This window comes from Callorhinus ursinus, unplaced genomic scaffold (assembly GCF_003265705.2).
Source record: "Callorhinus ursinus isolate GAN/ISIS: 27379988/994484 unplaced genomic scaffold, GSC_fseal_2.0 scaffold11, whole genome shotgun sequence".
In the NCBI taxonomy this organism is placed as follows: Eukaryota; Metazoa; Chordata; class Mammalia; order Carnivora; family Otariidae; genus Callorhinus; species Callorhinus ursinus.
The window spans coordinates 49,196,473-49,209,778 of NW_027397073.1; the positions used below are offsets into that span (position 1 = coordinate 49,196,473).

Below are 13,306 nucleotides of genomic sequence, written 5' to 3' on the forward strand. Positions count from 1 at the left end.
CAATCTTCATTAAATATTTACTCAGTGCAATAGGTTGTTAGGTCTATTTAGACCTCAAAGAAAAAATAGTTCCTGTCTGGTAGGAATCAGGTCTTGGGAGAATTGAATGGAGATAAGAGGGAGTTCCTCAAGTCATGACACTATATTTCAAATTGACAATGCTAAAAAGTGGAAATATGCTATAAAATGTAGAGTACTACTTTGAAATCTGATACAAAGAAAGTGATACTTCTTATTAGAGCACTGAGTAATGTATAGAATTGTGAATCACTATATTATACACCTGAAACTAATATAACACTGTATGTTAAGCATACTGGAATTAAAATTAAAAACTTAATGAAACAATAGGAGAAAAACAAACAAAAAAGACAAAGAGAGTGATACTTAAGGGACTATTAATTTTATTAGGTTTGACTGGGTAAGCAACTTCATTTCCTATTAATGTAGCACAATAAAATTTGGATGTTCAAATCTGCAGTCCCCAACTCTCCCACTCTGTAACTGTAGCCCCATCACCTATCTTCTCTGGGCCTCTTTCCTTATCCATAAAATGGGGCATAAAGTAAATACATTTCTAGACTGAAAACACTATGGTGATAATGGGGGCAGGAAGAGATCCCATTCACCATAGCAACAACAAAAACAATATGCAGGAATCAACTTAATGAGAGATAAGTGACATTTTTTAAGTTGCCAAACTTTAGGTGATTTAAATGAAAATTTACACACAGAGAGAAATGTGCTAGGTGTTTTAAAGAGAAGTCTAATCATTGTAAAAATATGTTTCTCAAACAAAATAATAACACAATTCCACTCAAAATATCAGTAGAATTTTGTGAGGAACATTATGAAAACATCCACAAGGGGTGTTAAAGGAAGATTATCAAAGGAAAGATGGGGGAAAAAGTCTCTTCAATAAAGGTTATAAGGGGAGGTAAGTCAAAATAAATGTTAAATCATATTAGGAGGAAAGAGCTTTTGGCCATTAAATCTATGTCACTAAATCCAATGAACTTTTTTTGGTTTTCCTCTAACATGTCCTCTTGGTAGATTTCTTGATATTTCCTTTTCTTTGGCTGGATTTCATCTCACAACCTTTCTGGTATTCCTCCTTTCCCTGTGCTGCTTCTCAATTTCCTTTGCACTCCCACAGTACACCACCCAGAAATGAAATGGAGTTCTACAGAGTTTGGTCTGTGGTAGCCATCTTCCAAGATGGCTTCAATGATTCTTGCCACCTGTGTGATCCCCTTCCCCACACTGAGTCAAGGTTGACTTCTGTGATCACTAAAATACCAAACAAATGACAGTGTGTAATTTCCAAGGTCATAAAAGATATTGCAGTTTCTGCCTTGACCTCTTGAATCACTTGCTCTAAGAGAAGGAAGTCACCATGCTGTAAGGACACTCAAATAGCTCTGTGGGTGGGACCTGAGGTTTCCTGCCAAGAGCCAGGAAACCTGGCCCTCCTTGCCTCCTCTCTGGCACCCTCCAATCATTTCTCTGCATTACAGCACAAACATAATCTGTCAATCCTTTGCTAGAGCCCTTCATGGTTTTATATTACTCTGAGGATAAAAATCAATATTGTAAATACCTCTGCCCATCTCTCTAGTCTTATCCTGCACTGTTCTCTTCCTAAATGCTGTGCTCCAGCAAGTGATCAACCTTTAAAGTTATGCTCCTTCTGCCTGTAATTTCACCCATCTTATCTTTTACTTTTGCCAATTAAAATCTCCTTATCCTTTTAGATCTCAAGCCTTGCTTCTCTGATCCCCTTAGTCCTTGCTAAAAGCTCTCATAGGACCTTATTCATATCCTTCCTAGCATTTTAGTCACTGATGAGCTATATAATTTGTGTGATTAATGTTTGTCTTCCCTCTTAAATTCTAAACTACATGAAGGTAGGGACTATGTTTTTCTGTGTTTGCCTATTACTGATATTAAAGCACCTTTGTGGTGTCCTCCTACATAGCAGGTACTCAAATACTGCTTGAATAATTTAATAATTTAAAATGTAGGGTTAGCATGAGAATGAGAAGCTCACTGGAGACAGTCCAAGTGAACTTTATTATCTATAAGAATTATTACATGACACCCACAGCTAACATCATACACAATGGGGAAAAACAAAGCTTTCCCCCTAAGGTCAGGAACAAGACAATGATGTCCACTTTCACCACTTGTATTCAACATAGTACTGGAAGTCCTAGCCACAGCAATCAGACAACAAAAAGAAATAAAAGGTATCCAAATTGTTAAGGAAGAAGTAAAACTCTCACAATTTGCAGATGATATGATATATATAGAAAACCCTAAAGACTCCATCTAAAAACTACTAGACCTGATAAATGAATTCAGTAAGGTCACAGGATACAAAATCAATGTACAGAAATCTGTTCTATATACTATTAATGAAGCAGTAGAGAGAGAAATTAAGAAAACAACCCCATTTACAACTGCATTAAAAATAATAAAATGCCAAGGATGAAACTTAATCAAAGAAGTGAAAGACCTGAAAGACCTGTACTATAAAACACTGATGAAAGAAACTGAAGATGATATAATCAAATAGAAGGACATTCCATGCTCATGGGTTGGAAGAACAAATATTGTTAAAATGTCTGTACTATAAAGTGTCTATACCAAAGTAATCTACAGATTTAATGCAGTCCCTATCAAAATACCAACAGTGTTTTTCACAGAACTAGAACAAACAATCCTAAAATTTGTATGGAACCACAAAAGACCCCAAATAGCAAAAGTAATCTTGAAAAAGAAAAACAAAAGCGAATTCCAGATTTCAAGTTATATTACAAGGTGAGAGTAATTAAAACTGTATGGTATGATATATTACTGGCATAAAAATAGTCACATAGATCAATAGAATAGAATAGAAAGCCCAGAAATAAACCCACAGTTATATGGGTCAATTAATCTTTGATAAAGGAAGAATGAATATACAGTGGGAAAAAGACAGTCTTCAACAAATGGTATTGGGAAAATTGGTCAGTTACATATAAAAGAATGAACCTGGACCACTTTCTTTCACCATACACAAAAATAAACTCAAAATGCATTAAGGACCTAAAAGTGAGACCCAAAACCATAAAAATCCTTGAAGAAAACCTACGCAGTAATTTCTTTGACATCAGCTGTAACAACATCACTCTAGATATCTCCCCTGAGGAAAGGGAAACAAAAACAAAAATAAACTATTGAGACTACATCAAAATAAAAAGCTCTTGCACAGTGAAGGAAACAATCAATAAAACTAAAAGGCAACCTACTGAATAGGAGACGATATTTGCGAATGACATATCTGATAAAGGGTTAGTATACAAAATATATAAAGAACTTATACAACTCAACACCCAAAAACCAAATAATCCAATTTAAAAATGGGCAGAAGACATGAACAGACATTTCTCCAAAGAAGATCTACAGATAGCCAACAGATACATGAAAAGATGCTCAACATCACTATAAGGAAAATGCAAATCAAAACCACAATGAGATTTCACCTCACACCTGGCAGAAAGGCTAAAATCAAAAACTCAAGAAACAACAAGTATTAACGAGGATCTGGAGAAAAAGGAACCCTTGTGCACAGTTGGTGGGAATGCAAACTGGGTGCAGCCACTGTGGAAGACAGTTTGGAGGTTCCTCAAAAAGTTAAAAATAGAACTGTTCCATGATCCAGGACTTGCACTACTAGGTAATTACCCCCAAAATACAAAAACATTAATTCAAAGGGATATGTGCACCCTTACATGTTTATTGCAGAATTACCTACAACAGCCAAACTATGGAAGCAGCCCAAGGTCCAGTGATAGATGAATGGATAAAGAAGATGTAGTGTATATATATATATATATAATGGAATATTATTCAGCCATAAAAAGAATGAAATCTTGCCATTTGGAATGACATGGATGGATCTATGGAGTATGCTAAGCAAAATAAGTCAGAAAAAGACAAATACCATATGATCACACTCATATGTGGAATTTAAGAAACAAATCAGCAAACGGAATAAGAAAAGAGAGAGAGAGAGAGAAGCCAAGAAACAGACTCTTAACTATAGAGAACAAATTGATGGTTATTAGAAGGGAGGTGGGTGGAAGAATGGGGGAAATAGGTGATGGTTATTAAAAAGTACACTTATCATGATGGAAAAAAATAATAAAATAATAAAAAAGTATTTTGGAGCTCTTTCTACATAAACACATAAAGATCTTCCTCATTCTTTTTTGTGGCCTCAGAGAATTCCCTGGCATGTATATACCATGATTATTATTTTTTTAAGGATTTATTTATTTATTTGAGAGACAGAGTACACAGAGGGGAGAAGGGCAGAGAGGGGGTGGGGAGAGAATCTTAAGGAGACTCCTTGCTGAGCTCAGAGTCTGATGTGATGTGGGGCTTGATCTTACGACCTTTAGATCATGATCTGAGCCAAAATCACGAGTCAGACGCTTAACTGACTGAGCCATCCAGGTGCCCCTATACCATGATTATTTTAAACTAGTCCCTTAATGATGGATACTTAATTCACAATCTTTGTTATTACTAAAGTTATTATAATAATCAACCCTGCACTAATTAATACACACTAATTTAGTACTTGGATAAATTCCTAGAAGTAAAATTGCTGGGTCAAAGGATATATGCAGTTTTAATTTTGTTAAATATTGCCAAACTGCTCTGGTTTTGTTTTGTTTTGGCATACACAAGGCAGTCTTCATTTCTTCCACACATTAGAAACATTCAATTGTAGTTCAGTTTTTCTAAGGTCCACACCAAGTAGGAAACTGCCAAAAGCAGAGAAAAGCTGGGTTGGAAAAAATCCATGATAATGAGGCACCAAGTGAGGATTGAACTAATGGTTGAACCAATTTACATTCCCATTAGCAATTTATGGATCCCTATACCTTCAACAATATAGAATATTATCTACTTTTGGATCTTTGTCAATTTGACAGATGAAAAATGGTATCTCAATGTAGTTTTAGTCTGCATTTCTCTTATTATGGATGAAATTATCTTTTCAAATGTTCAAAAGCCCTTGAATTTTCTTCTCTGAAATCTCCAGTCTTTATCTGTTTTTAATTTGGTTGTTGGTTTTATTCTTTATTTGTAGGAGCTTTTTATATATTAAAGAATTTTGTCCTTTGTGTATGATATGGGGCACAATATTTTCCCCCCATTTGCCATTTTGCCTTTTGCCTTTGCTTTTTGGTGTTTGCTGTTCTTTTTCCATGCAGACGGTTTTAATTTTTATATAATTTATCAATTTTTAAAATGTTAAGGAGTCACATGGAAACACAGAACTCTATCTATTTAAGTAAATAATCTATATAAGTCAGTGTTTATTTTCCTAGAGGCACTAAGAAGAGCAAAGGAGAGTAAGTTAAAGAAAAGAATCTATCTAAATAATTAGAACCCCAAAGATTTTTCTATTTTAAAAAGAAGTTTTTCAGGCTTTTTAGTATATCATTTTTTTAAGGGAAAAATAGATATTTCCACCTTACCCACTCTCTCTTGCTTTTGCAAAACAGGCAGAAACACACACACACACCACAAAAAACAGGAAAGTGGAGATGAAGAATGGACAAGGGTTTGAAGTAGCCAACAGGAGCCTGGGATGAAATTTTTGAATAAGTAGCTTCTAATCCTAGAGGAAACCAAATCAACATCTTTTGATCCATCTATTTCTTGATTCTGGACTTTAAAGTAGTAGAAGGGGTGCATAATTCTGGTAGAGGGGAGAGGACCATAGGCAAAAGTGTCAACTATGTTTTTTTTTCCCCCATCCATGTCTATGGATTTTCTCCTTCATACCCCAAATTCCAACTCCCAACCCTTTCTCTACCTCCTACAAATGTTCTACTTTTCTTTAGCCCATAGTTGAAAAATGTGGGACACAATCAGTGTTTATTACTGTCTTTGTTGGTAACTCCTACATTTACATCATTGGCCTTAAAATCTTTTCTGAGTTGTTGCTCTCCACCCAACTTCAATACATCAACTCAATATGTCCAAAACAAAACTCATAATTATTAGAGTAAAAGCTATTCCTAATTCCTGATTTCATTATTTTCATTTATTCACCTAGGAAGTACTGTGAACTGTGCTAGGAAGGATAATAAAGGCAGTCCCCAATCTCAAAGCGATCCCAATCTAGAGGTGAAAGATATGTAAATGTGTAAACGTTCACTAGAAGTAGGAACAAAGTACTGTAAAAGTACAGAGATTGTAGCAATTCTGTCCAGAGAAATGAAGAAAATATCAAAGAAGAGATGACTTTTGGGTGGCTTTAAAGGATTTATCAAACAACTGGGAGGACCGCTCAGGCCAGTAGAACAGAATGTCAAAGGCATAATGTATTTTAGAAATACTGAAGGTTCATTGTTGGAGGAAGGGGTTGAGTGACAAGTAGGTTGAGGACTCATTGCCCTCCATAACCCGCCCACAACCATTGCCACAATGAAAGAAGCAGAATCAGAAGCAGCAGCCACGACTGTGAGAGCGGGAAGAGACTGGAGACGAGGAAGATGGGAGTCCCATCAGACTACCCAGCCTTCTGGGCCCTCCCCGCATGGCCAATGGAAAGCCTGGTGATGTCAAGTCAGCCCCAAACTGGAATTCACCTACATATCCACCATCAGTAGAAGAGATGAATAAGTCATTGTGTGTGCATGCAATGGGATACTACACTACAATGAACAAACTCCTGCTACAGGCAACCTAGGTGAATCTCATAAACACGATGTTGACCTCTCTTCACAGAGGTCCTCCAGTATCAAGAGGACCAATGATTATACCACAATTGAGTCTCCTACCTCCTCTCTATGGCAGAAGCTCACTCTGAGGAGGCCTAAGCATCAGCTACGGCCCATTGGTCATGGTTGATGGGGGGCCAATGCTGAATCTCCTTTTCCCAGACCAGTCCATAAAGGTCCTTCCAGAGGAGGCTTTCCCAAAGAGCAAAGAAAATCCTCAAAAGCTCAAAAGTTGTTTTTTATCAATATCTGCCCACCCAAAGGATGGACCCCAGGTTATGGAAGACAAATCTGACCACCCTCTCTGCTGACACTTGGCCAAAAAGGGCCAAGGTCGATAGGAGGACCTCTGAGCCTTCTACCATCCAGGTGTCAGCAGACCTCCTATGTGAGACACTGCCTTCCCATCCAAGCTGGAAGGAGCCCTCTGTGACCCTAATGGGCATAAATTTCCCCATGGTCCTGTGATGGCTCTGTCAATGACACCCACCCCCATCGATCACCTCCCCCATTTGGGGCTCAGAGCTGTGTTTCATTACTGGTCTGCAGTGTGCACTCCTTTTTTTGATCTAGCCTCCAGAGACTTGCCTACAGAACCCCAACTTTTTTCCTGTCACCTGCCTCCTGGATCTTCTTCCCCCTCACCAACTGACTGCTAAACAGGAAACCTCTTTGGTGCTATTTCTTGTGCATGTGTCCAGCCAGCACCTGGTACTGCCCTCAATTCCTGAGAGCCAAGGAGCAGTTTTCTACCATTCTTTTCTTCTAGCTGCTTGTTTTAAGTCCTTTTTATGTGACACCCACGTCCTCTCCTCCATGTTGCCACTGCTCTGTGAAAGTCACTGGGTTGTCTGATCTGGGGTAAGTTTGGATGACTGGTACAGAGCTCCTCCCTGAAAGGCCACTCTCCCTGCTTTTGGATTTTGTAGTTTCTGTGTCAGTAGCATGATCTCCACTGCTCTGGTCTGTGATCACTGTGCTTTGTGAAACTGTGCATCCCCTTGTAGCCTTTCTCAGTGTCTGTGGCACTTCTGTGACTTCCCAACACTAGAGTAAGGTTTTCTGCCAAAAATGGCACCCTCCAGATTTTCTGCACCTCCCAACATGGGAGAATTGTGAATCTTTCCACAACACTGCCTCCCTGGTCCTCACCATTCTTCTCCTGGTGTCAGTTTTTCTGGGTTTGACACAGCCCATGAGATGCCCTTTAAAGTCTCTGACAGGCTTACACCATGTCCTCTCCAGCCCACTTTAGTTAGTCTCATCATTGGGAGGCTACCAGCCCTTCTGTCTGAATCCTGTGAATCTCTACGTGGCCCACCTCTGGGTGGAACCTGGACAGTACTGTCACCTTCTTCTCACCTTCTCCCCCCACATTCCTGGCACTGGCTGTTTTCTATGAAAACGGCAGTGAACAGGTTCAGTTTTGAATTGGCCCTAAGGAAATGAGTCAGGAGTTATGTGGGCAAGAGGAAGGGATGACAGCCATTAGAGAGCTGAGAATAATTTTTAACTTTTTTCTTTTTTTTTTTTTAACTAAGCTCCATGCCCAGCATGGAGCCCAATGTGGGGCTTGAACTCACAACCCTGAGATCAAGACCTGAGCTGAGATCAAGACCTGAGCTGAGATCAAGAGTTGGACGCTTGACTGACTAAGCTACCCAGGTGCCCTGAGAATAAATTATTTTTCTTTTTAACATTTTTTTTTTTGGTATAAGTAACAAATGTAGTGGAAACAAATAAAAAGTAGGTTGGGGACAGTCTGTAAGGGACGTTATATGCCAAATCAGGAATTTGAATTTTATGCCAGAAACAGGAGAAAGCCAATGGATTTTCAAAAAATTTTAATTTAATTTAATTTTCAAAAAATTAACATAATTAGATTTTTTAAAAATAGAAGATAACTCTGACAGTAATATGAAAGTTGGATTAGAGACCAGATAAAAGGTTTCTGAAGAGTCTAGGAGGAGTTGATGGAGATTGTACATAATCAGGGGTGGAAGGAACACAGAAGAGGAGCCCTTCAGGTAGGCAGTTAGAAATTCAGGACTCAAGCTCAGGAGTAAGAACTCAACAAATAGACCCTAGAAACAGACAGCTGCCACACAGATAACTGGTATTGGTACTGGGGAGATTACCTAGGGACTGCCATCGTAGAGAAAGTATGTAGAATAAGAGAGTCAAGGAGGGAAGTCTGAGAAACACCATCATGTGAGAGTCAAGCAAAGAAAGAGGAAAACCTCTTTGCAGATGAAGGAGCAGTAGGGAGAAGTATAAAGGAAACCAGGAACCAATGGGGTTGTGAAGGCCAAGGGACAAGAGAGTTTGAAGAAATGGGAGGTAGTCAACAGTTTCAACAGGTAGGGGAAGTCAAATAGGACCAAGAATGAAAATATGCCATGTAGCAATTAGTCCTTCAAGAAGTATGGTGAACTAGGACAGAAATCAGGGGGTAGCTGCTGGAAAGGTAGAATGACAGGAAAGAGACATTAGAAGAGATGCTCACAGGATGTGTTTCTTCCCTCCATGGAAATGGAGAGGTAGTGATACTGAAGAGAGGAGATGATTAATGGAATAAGGTCCTAGAGGGTAGAGAAAGGAGAGAGGAACAGATGGAGGATACACCAATGGCGGAACCACAGGGCAGGAGCCTGGGTCCCTGATGACAGCAGAGAAGCTTTAACAGCTATAGACAATTACCCCCAAACCTTGTTTATGCGGGAAAGACATAAACTCTGAACTTGATGTTTAGTGTTTCCTGTCATTTGCAGACAAATGTAATCCTAACTGATACAGGAGAGAAAAGTGTTGAAAGAATAAGCAAGCCCCTCTCAAAAGCATGAAGACATGAAATAGTGCAGTATGTTCTGAAGACAAGACCAGTCTGCAATTGCTAGACTATCAAAAGTGAGAGAGAATGGTAGGAAAGGAAGATGAAAATGTAGACCCAGGTGTGAGGAGCAGAGACTGGATCCTATGGATAAAAAGTAGCTACATGGAAGCATGTTAAAGAAATGACATGTTCCCATGTCAGCTTCGAATAGATTGTTCTGTGGCAGTCTGGAAGAGGCTCACGAGGAGGCAAAACAGGATGTAGGGGGAGTGCTTAGAAACTTCTACTATAGTTCTGGTGAGAGATCATGATGCCTGCATGGGTGAAGTTATGGTAGGGTTACAGAGGATGGAGAGACCTGAGAAATACTTAGGAATTAAATCAGTAGGAATTGATGACCAATAGCATGGACAAGTGATTCAGGGTGAAGTTTAGGTCTCTATCTTGCATTGCTTTTCTCCATTCCCACTGTTAGACCTCAATTCAGGCATACACTACCTCACATATTCATTCAATAAACATTTATTTAGTGCCTTCTCTGTGCCAGGTCCTGCAGATACAATGGTGAACAAGACAGAAATGGTCTTTGCTCTCCTAGATCTTAGGAATATCATTGCTGAAAGCTTCATATGTGATACTTCATTTAATACTCCAATATCCTTTAATATAAGTATTAGTATGTCCCCACTTTTCAGATGAGGTAACCCAGTCTAAGAAAGTTTAATAATTTGCTCAAGGTCACATGGCTTGCTGGTAAGTGGTGATACCAGGAATCATACACAGATCTACCTTTAAAGCCATGGTTTGGTTTGGTTTGGTTTGGTTTTAGTAGGCTCTAGACCTAATGTGGGGCTTGAACTCACGACCCCAAGATCAAGAGTTGCATGTTTTATGGACTGTGACAGCCAGGCGCCCCTAAAGTCATGTTTTTAATCACTTGACTATGTTCTCTCTCATGCAATTACAGACGATGTATTAAATACTGTAACAAGGAGTACAGTGGTTTGGAGTGATTACAGCCTCCTAACTGGACATTCTTTCTGCATTTGCATGTTTCTTAAGTGCAAATTGGGGAGAATGGTGGTACCTCCTCTAATTGAGGGCACTTGGAGGAAGAAGATGAGGTTTTGAGTGGAAGGTGATACATTCAGGTCTTAGATATATTGATTTTGAGATGGCTATGAAATATCCAAGTAGAGAGATCTAGCAGCAATGTGATAGAAAAATTTGAGGTTTAGAGGGAAACAGGGCTGGAGATAAAGCACTTGGCATCACTAATACTTAAAGGTCAGCTAAATCAAGGCAATTACTGGGACTCTTCAGGGACTCCTAGAAATAAGAAGAGCAACCTGCTAAGAAAAGGGCAGTTGGGTACAGGCTTAAGGAGAATGGAGTAGATTTAGAATAATTGATTAGAGACAAAAGAGAGGAACTCACAAAGGGCACTCAATTCAAAGTAATAATTAAGTTGTATTTAGGATTAGAGAGAATGAATTTATAGTTGATATCAATCTGCATGGTTGAGGGGTTCTCTCCAGCAGCAATAACCAACTCAAGAATAGGAAAACTTACAAAAATTTTATCATTTTACTAGTTCCTTTCTTTTCTCCCACTCTGATTTAAGACCTTGCCTGTGAGTTCCCAAAGCACCCTGATTTTACCTTTGATCTGCTAATGAACACTTGACCTATCAGGTTCTATTTAAGTCCACTTCCCCTTTGGACTTTGAAATCCTAAAAGTTCTTTGAGACTCTGAAAACTCCAAAGTTCTTTGCGTTCTGAAAATCTGTGTTTTTTATCATTTTTATTCCCTATTATGTACTTATTTTATCTCCAGGTTAGACTGCAGAGTCTCTGAGGGCAGGGATTGTGATTTCCAACAGTTTTGCAGGAACATCACCACAGTTCAATGCCTCATCCACAAGTATTTCATTAAACATTTGTGGGATTGACTTTAATCTGGAAGCTGCAATGTGGAAACTAACCAACTATCTAATTCTATCAAGCAGTGATTTTTAAGTTTTCAGACTTGGAATAAACAATCCCCTCCTCTCAACCTTTCATTCTCTGTTTTTCATTAAGAGGTAGTTAGGACACCTCCACCAGGTACATAACATTTTGACTTTGGAGTTTGGACCCTACCGACAGCTCTCTAGGCTCGTTGACCATGGAGGAGCTACTAAGCATTTCTGGATCTGCTGAATTCATGTTGGTAAAACTCAAAGGATTGGACCTGATGACTGCAGATGTCCCTTCTTATTCTTAAAATCCAAAGATTCAAAAAAGAAAAAAAAGTGACCAGCACCAAAAAAAAAAAAAACAAAATAAAATAAAATAAAATCCCAAAATTCCATGACCCCTGGAGGACCTTTAAACCACACTTGAGATCACTGCCTTATAAAGCACAATTAAAACATGGATTGCAAGTGAAATAAGTCAGAGACACAAATACCATATGACTTAAATTATATGTGGAATCTAAAAAACAAAACAAATGAACAAACCAACAAACAGAAACCAGAGATAGACTCATAAACACAGGGAATAAACTGGTGGTTGCCAGAGGGGAGGGGGTCAGGGGGATGGGCAAAATAGGTCAAAGGGATTAAGAGGTACAAACTACCAGTTATAAAATAAGTAAGTCAAGCACCCAACTCTCGATTTTTGGTGGCTCAGTCAGTTAAGCACCCAACTCTTGATTTTGGCTCAGGTCATGATCTCAGGGTCATGAGATTGAGCCCTACATCAGGCTCTGTGCTGGGTATGGAGCCTGCTTAAGATTCTCCCTCTCCCTCTCCCTCAGTGCCCCACCTTTTCCCCCTCCCTGAAATGCTTGTGTGCACGCTCTCTCTCTCTAAAAAATCAATCAATCAATCAAACAAGGGGATAAAAAGTACAGCATAGGGCATATAGTCAATACTACTGTAAGAATTTTGTATGATGACACATGGTAACTACACTAATGGTGCGCATTTCATAATGAATATAACTGTTGAATCACTATGTTGTATACCTGAAACTAATATAATATTATATGTCAGCTATACTTAAATTAAAAAAAAAACCATGGGTGCCATGTTTCACAATTGGAAAATGGCAAATAAATCTCTATCTCTATAAGGTTAGGCTACAATCTATAGAGCATATTACCTCTAAAATGAAGACACTGACATTTATATTTAATTATTGCTTTGACTGCTGATTAAAACATTTAATAGATGCAAGATGTTTTTCAATGGTAGGTTTATCCAAAAATCAAACGAAAGGACACTGTCATTCACTTTGCTAGTAAAAAGAGAAGAAAGCTAGAATATGAAACACCATCTCAGATCTCATATGTACCTTGGTAACACTTTCCTTTTTTTTTTTTTTCAGATGAGAAATCAAAGAGTGTAAGTGACTTACTCAAGGTTACAGAAGTACTAAATGGCAAGGCTGGTAGTAGAATCCAAGGCTTCCAATCATATGCCTTTTTTTTTTTTAAACAACCAAATTGGTCAAAAATCTTCTGAAAGACAAAAACAGATGAAGGTGAAATGCCAGTTGGCTGAGTTTAAACAGAGACCCCACTTTGTTCTTTCCAGGTTCAATAATAAACAATTCCAGTGATTAGCATGAAGGGCTGGCAGATGAAACATTTCACTCCTAAACAAAAATATTTGTATTTTTGTACCACAGTTAGTAA

General features: G+C 38.5%; 1 protein-coding gene and 1 pseudogene across 8 annotated transcripts in view; one reads left to right on the forward strand and one right to left on the reverse strand.

Annotated features, from left to right (window-relative positions):
- The window catches only part of GREB1L (GREB1 like retinoic acid receptor coactivator), a 272,431-nt gene that overhangs the window by 158,508 nt on the left and 100,617 nt on the right, over nt 1–13,306 (reverse strand). For 5 of the 8 annotated variants that reach the window (XM_025886425.2, XM_073898432.1, XM_073898427.1 and 2 more), the window contains exon 2: nt 13,027–13,129. The exons of 2 other annotated variants lie outside the window; for them this stretch is intronic. The gene's annotated coding sequence lies outside the window, so the exon portion shown is untranslated. The remainder of the gene's footprint in view (nt 1–13,026; nt 13,130–13,306) is intronic. One more of the 8 variants, XM_073898428.1, reaches the window with a different exon arrangement.
- On the forward strand, nt 1,902–7,180 carry LOC112835018 (proline-rich protein 3-like; annotated as a pseudogene).